Source organism: Myotis nattereri (genome assembly GCF_964212035.1).
Source record: "Myotis nattereri genome assembly, chromosome: 7".
NCBI classification, from domain to species: Eukaryota; Metazoa; Chordata; class Mammalia; order Chiroptera; family Vespertilionidae; genus Myotis; species Myotis nattereri.
In genome coordinates, this window is record NC_138082.1 from 72,590,933 (window position 1) to 72,611,512 (window position 20,580).

Consider the following 20,580-nt stretch of genomic DNA (forward strand, 5'->3'; position numbering starts at 1 on the left):
TTTTAATAATATAGAGTTTTTGAATAAAAAAGCAAATATATAAGGTTTTATTTGAAAGAATTTAGAGAGATTAATAAAGTAAACTTGTGTAATAACTAATGTTTAAGATTATTATTTCAATTAGTTACAGAAGGGCTCTTGGATAGGATGATATGTGAGTTGATATCTATAATAACTCAGAGGACTATCTGGGTGAAAAGAGAAAAGCATATTATTATTATACATATACAAAACTAATAAGATATGGACCATGAGTGATCTGTAAATAGGGGAATACATTCTCCATTTCTACTCCAAGTCATTTAAAACTATCCAGGATAATCATTCATCCTAATCAGGAACCTATAGTAATAGAAGCAGAATATGTTAATTAGACCAGACAGCCAAATGACCTTCTGAATGTCATTCCGAACATTCTTCCGGATCAAGCTGCAGAGGAAGGGGCGGAGGCAGAGGCAGTTATGGGGCGATCAGGCAGGCGGGCAGAGTGGTTGGGGTGATCAGGCAGGCAGGCGAGTGGTTAGGGGCAATTGGGCAGGCAGGCAAGTGGTTAGGAGTGATCAGGAAGTTAGCATAGTGGTTAGGGGTGATCAGGCAGGCAGGCAGGCAGAGTGCTTAGGGGCAATCAGGCAGGCAGGTGAGTGGTTAGGAGCCAGCAGTCCTGGATTGCCAGAGGGATGTCCCAGATTGTGAGAGGGTGCAGGCCAGGTGGAGGGACCCCCTCTTCACCATGCACGAATTTTGTGCGCCCGGCCTCTAGTATATAATAATATAGTACAATCTGCAGAATTCTGTTTTTCCCCACATAATTTTAGTGTGATTTTCACAAAGTAAGGCAAATTAAACTCAACTTCTTTGTGCAATTAGAAAAGACCTAAGATGTTCCCATCAATCAAAGCACTTGATTGCTCTTTATTGCAAGAGGGGAAAGAAATGTAACTTCATGGTTCATTGCTAATGGGTTGTTCCACTGTTGTGGTTAATAGCATGAGTTTCTTCTACATCTAATTTAAGGTTTTTGAATTAAATAGTTTAAAAGATTAGTGGGAGCTCAATGATGTATTCGTATGTGTGCAACGAATTAAGTCTCTTTTTAACTTAGTTTTATCAGAGTTTGATTTTATATTAGAAAGCTTTTGACTTGGCTTGGAAAGGTCAATCTTCACATTGCTTATGGCACATCAGAATTATTTCATGAAATAAATTTTTGCTGGTGCTTTTGATATCCTAAGTTGGCTCTAACAGCAGTGCAGATTATTCAAAACAAATATAAAGAGAAAGGCACTATTTGTGGATATTGGGGTTTTTAATTCCAATCCAATGCATATTTCCAATGAATTACGTGTCTTAAGTTATTTGATATTTTCCAGTTAATTTCCAAATTATTCATTAAAAGTGCCAAAATACAGCCCTTGCCAGTTTGCTCAGTGGTTAGAAGGTAGGCCATGGACCAAAGGGTCACAGATTTGACTTCAGGACAAGGGCACATGCCTGGGTTGCAGGTTCAATCTCCAATTTAGGTCAGAGTGTCTGTGGGAGGCAATCAATCAATGTGTCTGTCTCACATTGATGTTCTCTCTCTCTCTCTCTCTCTCTCTCTCTCTCTCTCTCTCTCTACCTTTCCTTTCTCCACTCTCTCAAAAAAATCAAAGAAAAAAAATTTCCTTGCATGAGGATTTTTTTTTTAAAAAGTTCCAAAATACTTTTATCCCACTAAGTATTACCTCTAAGAATCTGTTATGAATTAAAGCTTTTAGGCTCTGAGGCCTTCAGTTAGTCAAAGCTGAGAGAATGTGTTTACCACGTGAAAAACTACATATTGTGGAAGATAGGTAATGTTCTTATCCATACCTGACTCCGTTCTTATCCAGACCTAAAAAATATTTTTATAAAGTTTCAACTTATAATAAAGTTCCATTTTTTTCATCCCTTTACTATAATTTGAATGACATAAATGTGGGTGGGTGGCAAAAGCTATTAGTAGGTAACTTGCTTCTATAAGCTTTGCCTGTGAAATTTGATATTCCACAGAGTCATAGTCAGAATCCTTGACACCCCAGACCCTAAACATTCATTTTGAATCTTTCTCAATCTATAGTCAATTAGCCCTAAGTGAAAGTAACATAGAAAAGCCATTATGCAGATATATCCATTAACAGTCGTCTTTCCTAAAGGCCAATGGGGGCAGGACGGTCTGAATTGGCTGATCTTACAGTTCTGCTTATAATTAATGTCAGGACTTTTATTTTTATTCTTATTATATAGCGCAACGTCTCAAGGCCTCAGATTCTGTGCTAGTACAATTCTTACTGAATACAATATTTATAGAGCAATAATTATATGTAAGCCCCTTTGTTTATAGAACTTGTGCTTGTCCTATTTCAATCACTGACAGTCATTCTTGGATATAAAGATGTCATCTATCCAAATAATTCTGAAAAGTACCCAAGTACATGACAGTCCTCAGCCACTTCTGCTGTAAACTGCAGTCAGTTGTTCAGATCTCTGAAATTTTAGGTATTTCTGGTGTAAAGTATCTCAAAGGGGCTTTTAATTCAGAAATTTAAGAAAACGATAAAAAGGGTTATTTGAGAAGACAAAACAATTGTAAGAGAAATGACTGACACATAAACTTACTTAACTGCTGTAGTCTTTTTATTATGGCACAAACCTGACAAACAGATTTGACTCATTTAGTCAGCAGTTCTGCCTTTCAAAATATTGGCTGTTCTTCAGCCATGCATACTTAGAATTAAATACTGGTTGACTGGGATCATGGATGGCTCCTTTCCTATTACTTACCTTTCTTTTTTGAGTTTGTTGTTATACTCAAAGGTTCTCAACTTCTTCTGAAAGATATTTCCTGTCTTACCATTCTGCAATGCTATTTTTTTTCAGTTTTCTTTATTCTCATTCTCAGTGTTCTCCTTCAGAGAGATTCACTCACTCCATGTTTTGACTGCCGCGTATATGTTAATGACAGTCTCATGGATGCTGATTACTCTCAAAATTGTATCATCAAGTCAGACCTCTCTCATAAGCTTCAAATCCATTGTACCTTATGCATATCCTTACATGGTTGTCCCACAGACATCTCAGACTGGAAAAGGATTTCTTTTTTTTTTATTGCTCTTTTTATTATTATATAATGTTCTTCTTTATCTCTTGTTATAACCTTTGTGTTAAAGTATATTTTGTCAGATATAAGTATTGCTATCCCAGCTTTTTTGTTTTTTTCATTCCCATTTGCATGAAGTATCCATTTGTCCCTTCACTTTAGTCTGTGTGTATCTTTTGTTCTGAAGTGGGTCTCTTGTAGATAAGCATATATATGGGCCTTGTTCCCCACCCCATTCAGCTACCCTATGTCTTTTTTTAATTATTATTATTTTATTTTTTATCTTGGTGAATTCTACATCCCTGCAATAACCATTCTAACTATTACACTTCGCATTTACCATTGCTTAGACCTAAAAATAGATTTTCTTAGGCCCTTCTCTAGTTCAACTGTTGTTGTTTTTCGGGACCCTAATTTACTCTTGTTGGACCATTGCAATAATCAACTAATTAGTCTTCTCATTCTTAATGGCACAAGGCACCACAATGCTACTGTTGATCTTTACAAAATAATCTCCTCATGTTATTCATCTACCTTAAATCCTTTAGTTGTTTTCTTCTTGAATAAATTCCAAATTGTTTTCTGTAATATGATGGCTTATTAACTTGTTTTTAATAAAGTGGGGCATTTATTTTACATAGCCACTGACCTAGACTCTAGGGACATAGTGAACAATGCATGGGTATGATTCCTATTCCTGGAGTCTACCCTCCAGCCATGCTGAAATCTCTATTATTCCCAGATAGCCCCACCACCTCCCCTAATGATAATTATATCTAAGATTCTTCTGAACTAATGTCACCTCCAGAGAGTCACGAAAGGTTGACATGTTGCAAAAGGAATGGGCGTCCTAGGCTAGTAGAGAGCTAACTCTGTCCTCTGTGCTTCTCTAGGATTATGTACCTCCCGCTATCGTGGCACCTTGCGTCAGGACAAACTACTATTTCAAAGATGTTGAAGAAGGGAGGAAGTTTATTTGACATGAAAACATAAAACGATGGTGGGAATAACCAGAATCAGGGCATGTCTTATTTCTTTAGAGACCTGCAAAGTGCCAGGAAATCTTTGGTAAGCGTGTACCCAAGCCAGACACACAGTGTATACAGAGTACTCTGACAGAGCACCTCTGAGGCCCTTTCAGGTTTTTATCAACAGCTGAGCACATTCACATTAACAAAAACCATGTAATAAAGGCTTATATGAAAATCTTTTAGCTCTGAGTATGCACTCTTGGTGTTAATTATATAACACTTAAATATTGCGTGCTCTCACATCTCTACTGTTGTGTCATTTTGTGTCTTCAGATGACTGATGATCACTAGGCTCCCGTACTTCTGGTTGACTTTGCAAGGCTTCATTGCTCCACTCCACCCACTTGTAATACTTCCTTGATCTTATTCATTCACGTATACTACTCTACCTTCTACTCTTAAATTGTGAGCTCCTTTGAGTCAGAGACAATATCTTATTAGTCTTTGTAATCATGACATCCAGCACAAAGTCTAGAAAAATACATGAAGCCTGATAATATATGTTGGAGAAATGACTGAACTCATCTGTCAATATTTACTGAACACTAATTATGCCAGTCTCTGTATTAGGTGGTGGGTATACAACAGTGAAAAAACACAGAATTCCTGCCCTCATGAATCTTACAGTCTGTGTTCAAAAAATATAAAGGCAAATTTTCACAATAGGAGTTTTGCTACAGCTACTACTTCAGTATCTTGTGAATTGCCCTTTGATCATCTCTAAAAACACTTACGTTTTGATTACTTTAATCTGATCTTGGTTTTGTTTATTCTTTGTACTCTGCTCCATTTTAGACTTGCCTTTTCTCAATAGGAAGCCTCTTGTTCCTTCATAAGCAGGGCCTTCTCATTCACAAAGACTTGTGTCCTGATTGGCAGCCGGAAGTTGTGAAAATCATCATCCAAACTCATTAACTTAGCGACTACCAGACTCGCTGGGGGAGCTCAAAATGAGAAACTGTGAGGCTCCATTTCTCAAGAATCTGATTTGGTGAGTCTGCAATAAAACTGGTTTTGTGATGTGTTTCAAGGTTATCCACTTATCCCCTGTATTTCCTCTATCCCTTCATCCCTCCCAAATCCTCATTTTGTATGTAAATTGTCTACTATGTTTGAAAACTACTGCTTGATGCCAAGGATGATTGGCTCTGTAAGAGAACTCTCTTGAAAAATCACTGCATCAGTTCTAGCTATATTGTGTAATACTTGATTTCAAGCCTAAACTGCCTCTAATATGAATTTAAATTGGCTTTACTCTCCGTACATCTATCCAAGATAGAATTCTCAGAGTCATCTTTAACACATTTTTATGCCCCAGTTTCTGTATTTAGTCATCAAGCCATGGGACTTGGCCACCATTGTGAATATCTAAATTTTCCTTTCATCTAATTTCTCATAGCCCCTGCCCTGGTAATTCTGAATCATGTCTCTCCAGAATTCTCAATTATCTTTTCACAGCTCTCTCTGATCTACTCCATTGGCCCCTCTAATCCAGTTCCTACACTCCTCATGAGTGAGTTATCTGAAAGACATAGCAATCACCACTCCAAGCTTAAAAATATTATTAATTGGCTCCCCATTGTAGATAACATGTCTAAACTACTTAATATGTCTCTATATTTCTGTCTCTAAATATTATATTTACCCTGTATTTTGTCCACTGCTAGCTATTATCTGGTCCCTAAACACATTAAGTATTCTCCTCATTCTTTGGGGTTTTTTTAGTTTTTTTTTTTTTTTTTAATTTCTTCTGCCTGAATTCCACCTTCTGTCTTACATTTTTCCCCCCATTCATCAGGGGAAAATTAAAATGTTACTTTCACATCTATGCTCCAAAAATTTTTGCAAATTTTTGGTATAATAATGTAGAGTTTGAGAGCATGGGTAAATGTTCATAATTTAAGTGTTAAAATAAAGAAGTATACAAAGCTATAATTACTATACTGATGAAATTATGTAACGATTTTACTTACATGTACACACATATACACACAAACGATATGGTAGACTGTGTTATGTCAGTTTGGCTAAGCTGGAAAATATACAATTCCAGTTGTTTGGCAAAAAAAAGGAATTTTTGCAACTTTGGAAAACAGAAGTAAAATAGCCATTCCTCTCTGCAATTCTTTTCGGGTCATATGCAATAATCGACAGGAGGTGATCTTCTTAGCAGTTTTCTGATTGGTCTCTCTCCTCTGCTTTTGGTTCACTGCTCCAACACCAGACACGTGCCTGTGAACCCACAGAGGCAGGAGCTGTACAGACACCTGGCGTCCATAGCCCTCTCCACAAGTTCCCACATTGCTGGGCTGTTTCAGTAGCTGATCATACTGGGCGTCTCAGTTTACTGCTTGATGACCCCTCTCTAAACCTATAACATCTCATTCTAGACCGTTAATTTCACAACTTCTTCCTCCCTGTCCCATCACACACATATTCACTATTTCCATACCTGAGCCTGACAACACACAGCAAGAGAGGGGAGGAGAAAGAGAGAGAGGGAGAAACAGAGAGAGAGGAAGAGAGAGAGAGAGAGAGAGAGAGAGAGAGAGAGAGCAAGCAACAGATTGGAGGTTAGGGGGGGGCAGCAGTAAAATGTATATACAGTAAAATATTACATGCACATCTCTCAGAAAAAGCCAACAGGCACATCAATTCAAAGACAGTAGTTCTGTGAACTAGATTGATCTATTCTCGTGATGCACTGGGGCTTCTATTTCCCAATAGACAGCCTTTATGCCTGACCATTCATTTATCTTCTGATTATCTTAAGGGACTAGTCCCACCAGAGGATCACCAATGCTTCCTGCAAATTGGAAGTTTTGCCTGCTTTCTGGCCATTTAGGGTTTCTTCAGAGACAGTACAAATAGGTAGAAAAGGAGATTACCTTGGACTGAGGTGATTGATTGTGATCATCAAAGAATAAGATTGTTAATGAACAATGAGAGGAGAGAGAAGAAGCAAGAAATGAGCTAAGGTAATCCTCAGAGTGCCTTCTTGAGCCACAGCTCCCTTAGCCCAGTGGTTCTCAACCTTCTGGCTCTTTAAATACAGTTCCTCATGTTGTGACCCAACCATAAAATTATTTTCATTGCTGCTTCATAACTGTAATGTTGCTACTGTTATGAATCTTAATGTAAATATCTGATATGCAGGATGGTCGTAGGCTACCCCTGTGAAAGGGTCGTTCGGCCGCTAAAGGGGTCGCAACCCACAGGTTGAGAACCGCTGCTTAGCCAGTCAAGACTATTAAGTATGTGCAAACCTCAGTCATTAACATTGAGTCATTCACCAGGAAAAAGACCCCAAGCAACTGAGATGTGAACTGAAGGGAAGGGACCGGGTACATGGTAAAGGATGTGGTGGATCAAGCCATAAATACAGCCTCAAGGCCAGTTGCAAAAATAACAACTTTAGTGCTACACAGTTTCATTTTATTTTCAATTTATTTTCCCCCTCATTTGCCACAGTTTTTTGTCAGGTGTGTTGTGTTGATGGCAATTATCCCTGCAATTTAACCAGAAAAGAGCTTATGCAATTTTGAGATAGCATCGTAAAACCAAAAGAGAATGGGTGAGTCCAGAGCTTATGGGCACTGAGTCGTACAAACGGCCTATTTAGATGGGGGTTTTGTCCCTTTGGAGATGGGTGAATGTGCATTCGGTTGTACACAGAGAGAGGACAGGCCAGTATGTGTTAGTGCACCTTTTTCCCGAAAGCCTGACAATGGTAAGAAGAGTGTGCATGTGTTTGGGGAAAGTAGAAAAAAAAATGAACTGTAGAGTATATTTGCCACTCTTTCAGTGCCCCTTAACTTTAACTCCCATCTTAATTTGAAATTAATTCTTCATCATGCGCATCTATGGAAGCCAATGAAGAGACATCTTTCCATAAATCCCGGGAGAGTGAATAGGGCGTACAAATCTGATTTTACCAAGAGAATACTTCTACCAATGATTTTTTTAAACTTCACTGCATAATAAATCTGCTTTAAAAGTTTACACTTGGTTTACCCTAGGCTGGCCATAATGGCTGCACCCACAACCCAGCAGCAATGGTGTCCCCAGGCCCCAACAGCAGGGGCCTGTGCAAATCCCTCTTACTGCGGGCACCAGCTGTGTTGTCTCTTTCCCGCTTTTCATGGTTTCCTGCCTGTATTTCAGGGAATCAATATTCAGTCTTCCAAACATTTTGTGGGATAGCTCCTGCTTTTCAATAAGTTATTTTTCTATTCATGTTACCCCAAATCAGTCTCTTGCAAAGAACTTTGGACTACTTACATATTTGCAATCCTTCTTATGTATATGTGTGTTCACTTCTTTCTCAGGAACTTCCTTTGGAAGCTCTGTCAGTGATTGTCTGTGATTAGTAAACTATTTTAACTTTGCATTTTAAAAAGTATGGTTTAGTCAAAACATGCACTATTTACTCAACAGTGTTCACTGTGTAATTACCACTCCAAGGGCATTTAGAAGAAAACACACATGAAAAAGATTTACTCTTTGCTATTGACATTTTTCATTAAACTGAAGGAAAATATTACTAATATGTGTAAATAACGTACATATAATTGACATGTTTGAGAAAGTCAGGTACAGTTTTGGTTCAATATTTTCATGTTTGTGTGTGCTTTTAGGGCAACATCAGTACATTTTTAATATACTCTTAAAGTAAAAATAAGAATTTAAGTTTTAAATTCTGTGTTATACACCATTTATATATTATATTATGTCAGTGTGCAGCCTCTGAATTCAAGAAACATAATATAAATTTTTTCATAAAATGAAGAGTTGAGAGATTACTGAGAATCTTATATAGCAGATAAACACCGTGCAGCAGATGGTAGAGAACAATGGGTCCTACAGATGTTCGCATGTGGTAAAAGCTCTCTTGTCTGAGCTCATCAAGGACAGGGTAAGGCTTAGAGAGGGTCCTCGCAGCCTGAATTGGATTTTGGAAATCAGAATAATGGAGAAGGTAATGACAGAACTAGCAATGCGTAAAATGAAACACTACAGATAAATACCCATGTAAAGAGTATGAAATTCAGTAAAATTCTGTCTTTTCTCCTCCTTCCTCATAATTAATGTTTGTGAATTAAGATAGTTGAAGTTTTTCAGTAATTATTAATTTAAAAAATTTACATATTTTCTTTAAAATTATTTCTTTAGTAATTATTTCTTTGAAAAATTTATTTAAAAATAATAGCAAGTGACTATTGTGTACTTGCTGTGCAACCGATACCATACAAAATGCTTTGTACTTTAAAAAATAATTCTTGTACATCCAGGAAATAGGAATTAGTATGGTTACCTACATTTTTAGTTGGGAAAACTGATGATTGAAATATAAAGTTACTTGCCTAGCAGTAAGTAAATGGCAAAACTGTACTTGGTCCCTCTCAGTTCAACTCCTAGGTCATTGACCACCATCCCAGGCTGTTTCCTTTTAGTCTATCCTATCTAATACAAGAGAAACATGGTAATTAGCGTACGACCGCTACCCTTCCCATTGGCTAATCAGCGAGATATGCAAATTAACTGCCAGCGAAGATGGCGGCGGGCAGCCAGGCAGCTTGAAACTAACATCAGGCTTGCTTGCTTCAGTGATGGAGGACTCCATCGTTCCCCGCCTGCCTTGCCGGCCTCTGAGCCTGCAGTCTGAAACATTGTAACAAATATAGAAGCTAAACAAAACCCCAGAAACCTGCTTTCAGCGAGCCAGGGATCTCAGAGCTGGAGTTATACATTGTTTCGATTATAGAACCAAACCAGATACCTTCTTTTCAGCAGCAGAGGCCTCAGAGCTGGAGCCAGAGCTAAAGCTGGCCCAGAATAAAAAGAAAAGAAAAAAAGGAGCAGTTGGGAGTTTTAGTCGGCCTGAAAACAGCCCTCAGCCCCTCACCCAGACTGGCCAGGCACCCCAATGGGGACCCCCACCCTGATGCGGGACACCCTTCAGGGCAAACCAGTCAGCCCCACCCATGCACCAGGCCTCTATCTTATATACTAAAAGGGTAATATGCCTTCCAGCACCAGGATCAGCGTGACAGGGGGCAGCGCCCAAACCCCCTGATCACCCTGAAGCTCTGTGTGTGACAGGGTGTGGCGCCTCAACTCCCTGATGGGCCCTGCTCTGTGTGTGACGGGGTAGAGCCATAACCTCCCCATCGGCCCTGCCCTGAGTGTGACAGTGGCGGCACCCCAATCCCCTAATCGGCCCTGCTCTGTGGTGATAGAGGGTGGTGCCCCAACCCCCTGATCCGCCCTGCCCTGAATGTGACAGGGGGCGGTGCCCCAACTCCCCTATCGGCCCTACTCTGTGAATGACGGGGGGAGCTCCTCAACGCCCTGATTGACCCTGCTCTGTTCATGACAGGGTACGGAGCCCCAACCCCCCTGATGGGCCCTGCTCTGTGTGTGACAGGGGGTGGTGCCACAACCTCCCCATCGACCCTGCCTTGAGTGTGACAGGGGGCGGTGCCCCAAACCCCCAATCGGCCCTACACTGAGCGTGACTGAGGGTGGCATCGCAACCTTCCAATCTCCCCTGCTCTGAAGGGGAAGGCGCCCCAACTCCCCAGTCGGCCCTGCTCTGAGCCCGACCAGAGACTGCACCTAGGGATTAGGCCTGCCCTCTGCCACCTGGGAGCAGGCCTAAGCCAGCAGGTCGCTATCTCCTGAGGGGTCCCAGACTGCTAGAGGGCACAGGCCGGGCTGAAGGAGCCCTCCCTCCCCCCCAGGTGCACAAATTTTTGTGCCCCGGGCCTCTAGTATTATTATAAATCAAGATTCCCTTTATAGAAATGTAGCATCCTTACCACAGCTACTCAATCACGCTTGTTACCAGTATGCCTTCATCATTGTTTAATGTGGAAATATTACCAAATATCAAGAGGCTGTAATCAAACGAAGACTGTTTCCCAAATCACATGTTTATAACTTTAATAGGAAAACACACTTCATAGCCCCAAAATAAATATTTCAGCTTTTCTCTTTAAAAAACATCTCTGTATAACAATACAATTCCATTTAGTTTCCCTGAATGTAATCTTTAAAGAGTAGTCTCATATCCTTTAAGCTCTTGTGACATTGGATAAAAATGACATTCCCTACTCTTTCTCACTATTTAAAAATTGTATTGAGATCATTAATCATTTTTCTAGCACATTTGGTACATGAAATTGTTTCCCCTATTGGCATCAGATATTGGACTAAAATTCAGAAACCCGTTTTCATTTGTCCCACTCACCAAGCCTCTGATACGTCTCCTCGTCCCTCTGCAGCGGTGGTTGGGGGTGTTTTAGTGACTTGAGTCTGGGTGAGGACACGTCCTCCAGCAGAGAAGCCAGGCCCTGGGCCCAGTCAGGAGAGAGACTGATGGGCATGCGAACTAAGATTAAGTCTTTTTAAGACTGATTTGTTGAGCAAAGAACTGTTTTGAAAGAGGGAGCAATTGAAATCCTTTAGGACAGGAGCCTCCTGAACTGAAGAGAAGTAAGAAGAATGCATGGCCCATGCAGAAATAGGAGGTCATAATCTCAAAATTCATCTGACCACGTCCTTTACTTTTTTGAATGTAAACATCATCATTGCCTAATAAATCAGATACGTGTGTGAGCTTCAAGATGGTGAGACTGTCCCTATGCTTACAAATCATCGGCACTTCGCAGCCCCCGCAGGAAGCCCTGCTCTGAGTTAGAAATCTGACTCAGAGGTGCGCTCACTCGACAATCACCTTCTTTTCTGAATGCTCGTAGCAGGTTCTTCCTCAGGGAAGTGCATCATCTACCTGGAGACAGAGTTTTTAAAAAGTGAGCTAGGGCAGGAAACAACCAGAGTTTCTGCTTTTGATTTTTATTTCAGATGTTTATCCCTATTTCTGAGCCCCGTCCTTTACTTTTTACGAAGCCCTGGGAAGAACAGAGAATGGGAGCTAGACTGAAACCGCACCAGCGCATCACTGGGACCTTGAAGCTTGACAGGGATGTTGGTGTATGGCGACCTGGGCCTTGGGCTTGTCTGTGTGTGTTCCCTTTTAAGCATTTGTGGAAATTCTCAATCTTTTCTGAGGCTCTTCCTTGAAAAGTTTTCTTCTGTTTCTCCTTCTCTCTTATCGCGTCCCCAAGGGTAAACACACAACTCCATAGAAACCACTTTTGAAGTATTTTGCGAATCCTAAGTCTAAGCAGAAGTTGACGTTAGCATTGGGAAGTGGCACTGACCGGGGCTGCTCTCAGGGTTAGGTCTGAATATTTTCGGCCATTAAAAAAGATCATTCTTTTAGACAAGGGCAGATTCTCTTTCAAAGCCGACCTGCTGTGCCAGCGGACAAAAGATTGAATGTATGGGAATACACCGCAATGGTCCACATTCATCCTTTGACCTCTCAGCTCAACCGGCTGTCACGCACAAATTTGATTTTTGCTGGAAAGATTCATTTTCCCATCCCTCAAAGGAGAAAACTAATGAGACTGAACGAGTTGAGGAATTATTTCTTGAACAATATTTCACAAGTGATGTATAGCAAATCTGGAAGTTTTCTTTTCAATACATATTTTTCTTGGGCAATTTCGGGACTGGAGACAATTCAGCAAATTTTCTTGCTTTTGAAAATAAAAAGCAAGTTACAGAACCCAACCCTCTGGGCATCATGGTATCGTGGGAGGCATGTTAAACTCCAAGTTTGAAGGCGTGAGCTAAAGTCCTTCTTAATATTCATGTGTCATTTTTTTCTTTCACACCTTCAGTTTCCTCTTTTAGCCCTAACTGGGTCTGAGGACACAGCGGGTGCTCGCTTCCCACTTGCTGAAGCTCAGGTGGAGGCCAGGCCTAGAATGAAAGCTCTGGTGGTGATAGCAAACACGCCAGGCTCCGAGAAGAGTGCAGACTCCAGGTGGCTAAGGAGTCAGGAGCAGTCACTATAGACAGGGAACTGGCGTGAGCAGAGGCGTTTTCCTCTGTGGCTTGAAAGGCCGCTATGATCTGTCTAAGCCAATTCTCGCATCTTAATCAAGTTGCCAGTGGAGAATGGGTTTCTAAGTTCTCTACCTAATTTTGAATCCTTAGTTTTTTACCTGTTGAATTCCCTTAAACTGGCTTAGGTGACACCTGCACAATGCCAGACCAACAGGCAAACCCAGCCTAGAAATTGATAAAGACAGGGGGAAAAGTGCAAATGACAGTTAATTATGGGTTGTTGAATGAATATATGGCTGAGGTCAGTAAAAGTGCCTGATGTTTTAAAGGCACATTTATTTATTTATTTATTTATTTATTTATTTATTTATTTAACTTTTTTTGGTTAATCCTCACCCAAGGATATTTTTTCCATTGATTTTTAGAGACAGTGGAAGGGAGGGGGAGAGAGAGAAACATCAATGTGAGAGACACTTCCACTGGTTGCCTTCTGTATGTCCCCCGACCAGTGCCAGGGATCGAGCCTGCAACCTGGAATTGAACCCAAGACCCTTCAGTCCATAGACCAACACTGAGCCATTAATTTTAATCTGAGATCACATATTAGTTGGTTTTTCTTAAGTCGTGCTTTGGTAACAAACGACCATGACATCTCTGGATTTAGAACAGGACTTATTCCTACTCACTTGCACCTGGGTCAGCTCACTTTACTTGTGCTCTAACTCTAGGACCCACGGTGAAGGAGCATTCTGGTGGCAGAAGGCAGAGAGCCAAGGCCATGCCGAACGACCACTCTCAATCTTTTGCTAACAAGGCTACTTGGCACTTTTGCTTATATTACGTTGGTCAAAGAGTCATATGAGGCAAAGCCATGTACTTCTGCCATCAGGAGGCACCTCAAGTCATGTACCAATGGGAATGAAGAGTGATCCTCCTACTGAGGAGGAAATAAACAATCGGGAGCAAAAACGCAATCTGGACAGACTGTGCTTTTCTGAAGTAAACTTTTCTAAAAATTAACTTGATTTCTTTTCTCCGTTTTCTAGTGGAATTGTAGCTGGAAACTGACATGTCATTTTCATACTGCTGAGGTCACCTCTCTTTCACCACATCCAGAACTGCATTCCCCCTCCTCACCCACTTGCCCTCTGTCCATCTCTCAGTCAGACAAAGTGGCAGGTCTGTGCTCATTCACTAAGAGCACACTTGGATACGGGTATTATGGGTATCATTGTTCAGAGCGTTGAATGGGCCTCACAGAATCCAGATGTATCGGTGAGATTCTAGGTGCTTTTCCTAATAAAAGGCATTGTGGCAAGCTTTGTTGTGACCTTGCATTGAAAGAATTGCCTTAAGTAAGATGCAAACTATGTAACGGAGAAATCAGTCAATGTCCAGGATCTTTGTAAGGTAGACTAGACTAGCATCACTGCCTGACCCGTGAGCGAGCTGGGTTTGCTTTTATTTTCACATATCCTTTCAAGCAGTCTCCATCGGTAGCTGGTGTTATAAAGCCAGTGTCTGAGACATCTTTGTTTTTATCGTGGCAATATATCTATGCTCCCTCTTTATCTTAAGTAATCCAGTACCCCTGAAAGATGATGCCGGGACTGTGAAAGAAAAAAGTCTGATAAGATAACAGCCTACAGTGACATTTATATAATTGCTTCAGTCAGAACTCATTTCCAGCTGCCTATGAGGGAGCTTACGTCAGTGTTGTAGCTAGGAAACAGGGAACGCAAAGAGCGATTTCTCTGGCTCCAACCTCCTGAACTATTCGAGCTTAGCAGAAAGTGTTTCACCCAGGAATCTTGTGCTTGCAGTCATGCATACATTTGCTTTTTAAGATCCCAATTGTCTTTGAGAAATAATTTGAGGGACCAAAATGTCCCTATTTAGACACAAGAAAGTTTCTTTACAATCATTAAAATTCTCCAGTTTGTCCCCTCCAATTTGTGTATTATAGAGGTTTTCACACACTTTATTTTGGTTGAATGCTTAATCTCAAGTCAGCTGGGTTCACGCTGCAGTGGTAGCTGACATGTCTCTCACTGTAGCCAGTGGGAACGTTTTATACTTCGCAGGACTTGTCTAGAAGCTGTTTCTATGAATTCCCCTCTGGAGATATGAGGCAGCCTTTTCTTGCTCCTTCCTCCAGTCCATGCTCTCTTCGTTCTCTCAGTCCAAAGACCTCCAGACTCAGCAGGAATTAAGAGTCAGCCGCAGTGCCCACCTTCAACCTAGAAAGACCCAGCCATGCATGTGGTCAGTAAGGAGGAAAAGCAGCTGCCCATAATTGTTGCTAATCGTCTAGCTAGTTCATTCTGATTTTGTTCAATGTAAAGATTGATTTTATTCTTATGTTTTGTTCATCCTTTTATCCCCTGAATACCCTTTGTTTCCCTGCTCCTGTGGGAATCCAGGTCTACTTACCTGAGGCTCTTCTGATCCTTGGAGCCTTGGGGGAAAGGCTCTCCCATGAGTTCTAGACATTGAGAGCCAAATCCTAGCACCGATTCCTATGGCATTTGGCCAGAGACCTAGCTGACTCACCCGAGAGCAAGCTTGGATAACATCCCTTAAAAAATTGGGGTCTTGATGAAAAGCAAACAATTTCCTTTCACTCAGATGATCTCCAGCCTGTCACACTAAGGCCAGTGAAGAAGTGAATTACTCACTATCCTGGCAACCTTAGTGAGCGACTAAGACTAGCCAAGCTTTAAGGATTTTTCATTGCACTTTAGAAAAATATATTATTTTGGTGGGGGGTGGGGGGGGGGGGGACATATAACTTGGCCAGACCAAGAATATATACAGATACCTTTGTACACATATGATACATTTTTCTAGGATAATGTGAGATCTCAGAGGGCAGGAACTCTGTCTTAGTCATTTTTGGATTCACAATCTATAGAACAGTGCATGGGCCATAGTGACTTCTCAATAAATAGCAGTATAAGTAATAAATAAATGAATAAATGCAAAAATAACACATTATTATACATTACTATAATATTATCCTATATAATAAAAGCCTAATATGCTAAGTGTCTGGTCGTTCAGTCGTCCATTCAACCAATCAAAGCATAATATGCTAATGATATGCTAAGGCTGCTCAACAGCTCACTATGACATGCACTGACCACCAAGGGGCAGACACTCCAATTAGTAGGTTAGCTTGCTGCTGGGGTCTGGCTGATTGGGACTGAGTGAGACAGGCTGGACATGACCTGGAGCACTCCTATGGTCCCTCCCCGGCTGGCCAACCTCCCGCATCCCTCCCTCCCAGACCCTGATTGTGTACCAGTGGGGTCCCTCAACTTGGCCTGCACCCTCTCTCAATCCTGGACCCTTCAGGTAATGTCAGAGAGCCAGTTTCGGCCAGATCCTGCTCAACGCAGGAGCTCCTCCCTGGTGGTCAGTGCACGTCATAGCGACTGATCTACCAGTTGACTGTCTGCCCCCTGGTGGTCAATGCATGTCATAGATAGCAGTTGAGGGCCTTAGCATATCATTAGCATGTTATGCTTTGATTGGTTGAATGGACGACTGGACGACCAGACACTTAGCATATTGGGCTTTTATTATATAGGACTAGAGGCCCGGTACAAAAAAATTTGTGCACTCGGGGGGGGGGGGGGAGGGAAGGGGGGTCCCTCAGCCCGGCCTGTGCCCTCTCCCAGTCTGGGACCCCTCGGGAGATAACGACCTGCTGGCTTAGGCCTGCTCCCAGGTGACAGAGGGCAGGCCCAATCCCTAGGTGCAGCCCCTGGTCAGGCTCAGAGCGGGGCCTATTGGGGATTTGGGGCACCGCCCCCTGTCATGCACAGAGCAGGGCAGATTGGGGGGTTGCAATGCCACCCTCAGTCATGCTCAGGGTAGGGCCGATTGGGGGGTTGGGGCAACGCCCCCTGTCACACTCAAGGCAGGGTCAATAGGGAGGTTGTGGCACCACCCCCTGTCATGCACAGAGAAGGGCCGATCAGGGGGTTGGGGCACTGCCCCCTGTCATGCACAGAGCAGGGCCCATCAGGGGTGTTGGGGCTTCGTACCCTGTCACGCACAGAGCAGGGCTGATCAGGGGGTTGGGGAGCTCCCCCCTGTCACGTACAGAGTAGGGCCCATCAGGGGGCTGAGGGGCTCCCCCCTGTCACGCACAGAGTAGGGCCGATAGGGAGGTTGTGGCCCCACCCCCTGCCACACACAGAGCCGCAGGGCGATCAGGCCATTTGGGCACTGCCCCCTGTCACGCTGGTCCCGGTGCCGAGAGGCCTTGCGGCTCCTCTGATCCCGGTGCTGGGAGGCATATTACCCTTTTACTATATAGGATAGAGGCCTGGTGCACGTGTGTGGGCTGGCTGGTTTGCCCTGAATGGTGTCCTGGATCAGGGTGGAGGTCCCCACTGGGGTGCCTGGCCAGTCTGGGTGAGGGGCTGAGGGCTGTTTTCAGGCTGGGGTTGACGGAAGCTCCCAACTGCACCTTTCTTTCTTTCTTTTTTTTTTTTTTTTTATTCTGGGCCAGCTTTAGCTCTGAGGCTCCAGCTCTTAGGCCTCTGCTCCTGAAAGCAGGTATCTGGTTTGTTTCGGTTCTATAATCGAAACTCTGTATCAACTCCAGCTCTGAGATCCTGGCTGGCTGAAAACAGGTTTCTGGGGTTTTGTTTAGTTTCTATATTTGTTACAATGTTTTTTAAACTGCAGGCTCAGAGGCCAGCAAGGCAGGCCGGGAACATTGGAGTCCTCATGTTAGTTTCAAGCTGCCTGGCTGCCGGCCGCCATCTTGGCTGGCAGTTAATTTTCATATCTCGCTGATTAGCCAATGGGAAGGGTAGCGGTCGTACGCCAATTACCATGTTTCTCTTTTTTTAGATAGGATAGTATTATAGTAATGTATAAAAATGTATTATTTTTGCATTTATTCATTTATCTATTACTTATACTGCTATTTATTGAGCAGTCACTATGGCCCATGTGCTGTTCTATAGATTGTGAATCCAAAAATGATCCAGGCTCATGGTTGGAGATCACAGCGGCAGTGGTGGGAGCTAAGGGTGTCCACCTGCCGGCTTAAGCTGACAGGTGGATATCCCCCAAGGGGTCCCGAACTGCAAGAGGATCCAGGCTGGGCTGCGGGAACACCCCCCTCCCCCGAGTGTATGAATTTTGTGCACTGGGCCTCTAGTTAACTATAATTTATCATTTGCTAAGTTAAGAAACTGGAAAGTGCAAGAGGTTTGAATTTTATTATTTCTCATTTCATTGAATATTCTCAAACATCCTACAAGATAAGAAGTATTTTATCTTCATTTTGATTGATCATATTGAGTATGAAATTTTTACCTCACATATTGTTGGTGTTCTGCTACATAAATATTTCTAAAGGGAAGGAAGTAAGGGAAGGAGGAAGGGAATGCTTAAAAATATTGTGTCAAATTACATAAATGTATGTATGTATATATATATATATATATATATATATATATATATATATATACAATTACTTAGACATTTTCTTAGACTTTTCTGATAATTTTTTCAAATGAATATATTTAGTATCCTACAAGAAAACTCCCAATAGAATCAAATGAGTAATACTGCATTTGTCTCATAGGCAATATTCACAATATTTGAAGAAAAATGAATGAAAGAATATGTAAATGAAAGATTTATAGTCACAAGAACAAAGTCATACCATCTTGTGTTTCTTCTCTCCCTCTTCTACCTTCTATGTCCATCTCCATTGATATGTGTCTCCTTCCTCCCCTCTGTCCTACCACCACATGAATAGCATATAAAGCCAATAACTTGAAAGATGTTGTCTTTCTGCTTGCAATTCAACTCCTTGCAGAGCTCCACTAATGGAAAATTAGTGACACAAAATTACTGCTACTGGAGTCCTACACTGAGGCTATTTGACTCCTCTGTTGAGACAAAATCTGGTGTCATTATGTTAAATATTCTCTGTTCTGCATAGAGTGCCTATATGAGGATTTATTATGTCCATTTTTTATTAAAGAGAATTTTAAATAGACCCTCTGACCTATTCTATAAGAAAAATATGTATTATCACAACCTTTATGACACCCTCAAAAGCTCTTTGGGATACCACCATGTGAGGAGCCTGTAAAACACTTAGAATTCTTTCTGACAGTGTCAAATGGAACAACTCAGCCGTGGCTCTGGAAGCCAAAGGATAAGCCTCGTGATTTCAAAATCGGTGTCACTGGCCCTTAAATTGAAACATTTGAACTCTGAGATATATTTCATTTTCTTCCCTGTTCCTCTCTGAATCTAAGCTACCCAGCCTGCAGTCATTGTACGATTGTCTTTCCTTGCTTCTTTTGCCTTTTGTTATTAAAGGACCGGTTGCTTGTTCATTGAAAGAAGGTGGAATGAAAAGTGACTTCTTACCCTGGAAAAGAATAGGCCATATACACATTTCTGTTCCTCTTCTTGCCTTATCTTAGATGAGAGTAAAAATGTCAGATGCTCTGCAAGAAATAAGTCATTGACTCGTATTTAAGTCCTCCTGTGAAGAAAATGCTCTTGCAGGAGCAAAGTAAATTCCTTCATTTCTGATGAGTATCAGGCAGCAGAAGAGATTCATATAAGAATGTAACAATTAAATGAATTAGAAAGCAGATATGCAAAGAAATAGACAAAGGACCTTCACAGAGATATGCTGTGACATAATTGAAAGAATTTTCTTCCTAGATTATAATGCCTTTGGTTAAATATGAAGATCTATTTTCTCCCCAAGAATGAAGAAAGGAGGAAAATATCCAGAATGATTCTCTGAAAGAAATCTGATATTTAACTATTTTTTCTTACTGATATATTACTTCCTTCCCATTTTAAAATTCAGATCACTTGATTAAAAAGTCCTAAGTTATAGTCTCAGTTGATCTGTAATTTGCTGAATATGACCTGAAAGTCACTTAATGATTATTTCTATTTTAACACAGCTTTATTTGATGTGTTGTTTTTTTAAAAAAATATATTTTATTGATTTCAGAGAGGAAGGAAGAAAGAGAGAGAGATTGATCGGTTGCCCCCGCACGCCCCACACTGAGGTCCGAGTATACAACCCGGGCATATTCCTGGACCAGGAATTGAACTGTGACCTCCTCATTCATAGCTTGACGCTTAACCACTGAGCCATGCCAGCTGAGCATGATGTTTTTTGTTTTTTTTTAAATAGATGCTTATTTTTTTTTTCCTGCCCAGAATTCATTCATCCATCTTGTGATCACCATACAAATTTCCTCTGAGGAAACACATCTTCCTTTAGGGTAGTTCAATTCACCTTTTGCTTCAAAAGTAGACATCTGACTATCTGAGAAGCATATATTCCTATTCACACTGATTGTTCAGTGATAGGTACAAGATGCAGTCACAGTATATGAGAAACAATGAGGCTTTGTCTGGGAATTCTGGGCATGAAATCCTTGTCTTTCTCATTGGACTAGAGCAGCAGTTCTCAACATGTGGGTTGCGACCCCTTTGGGGGTC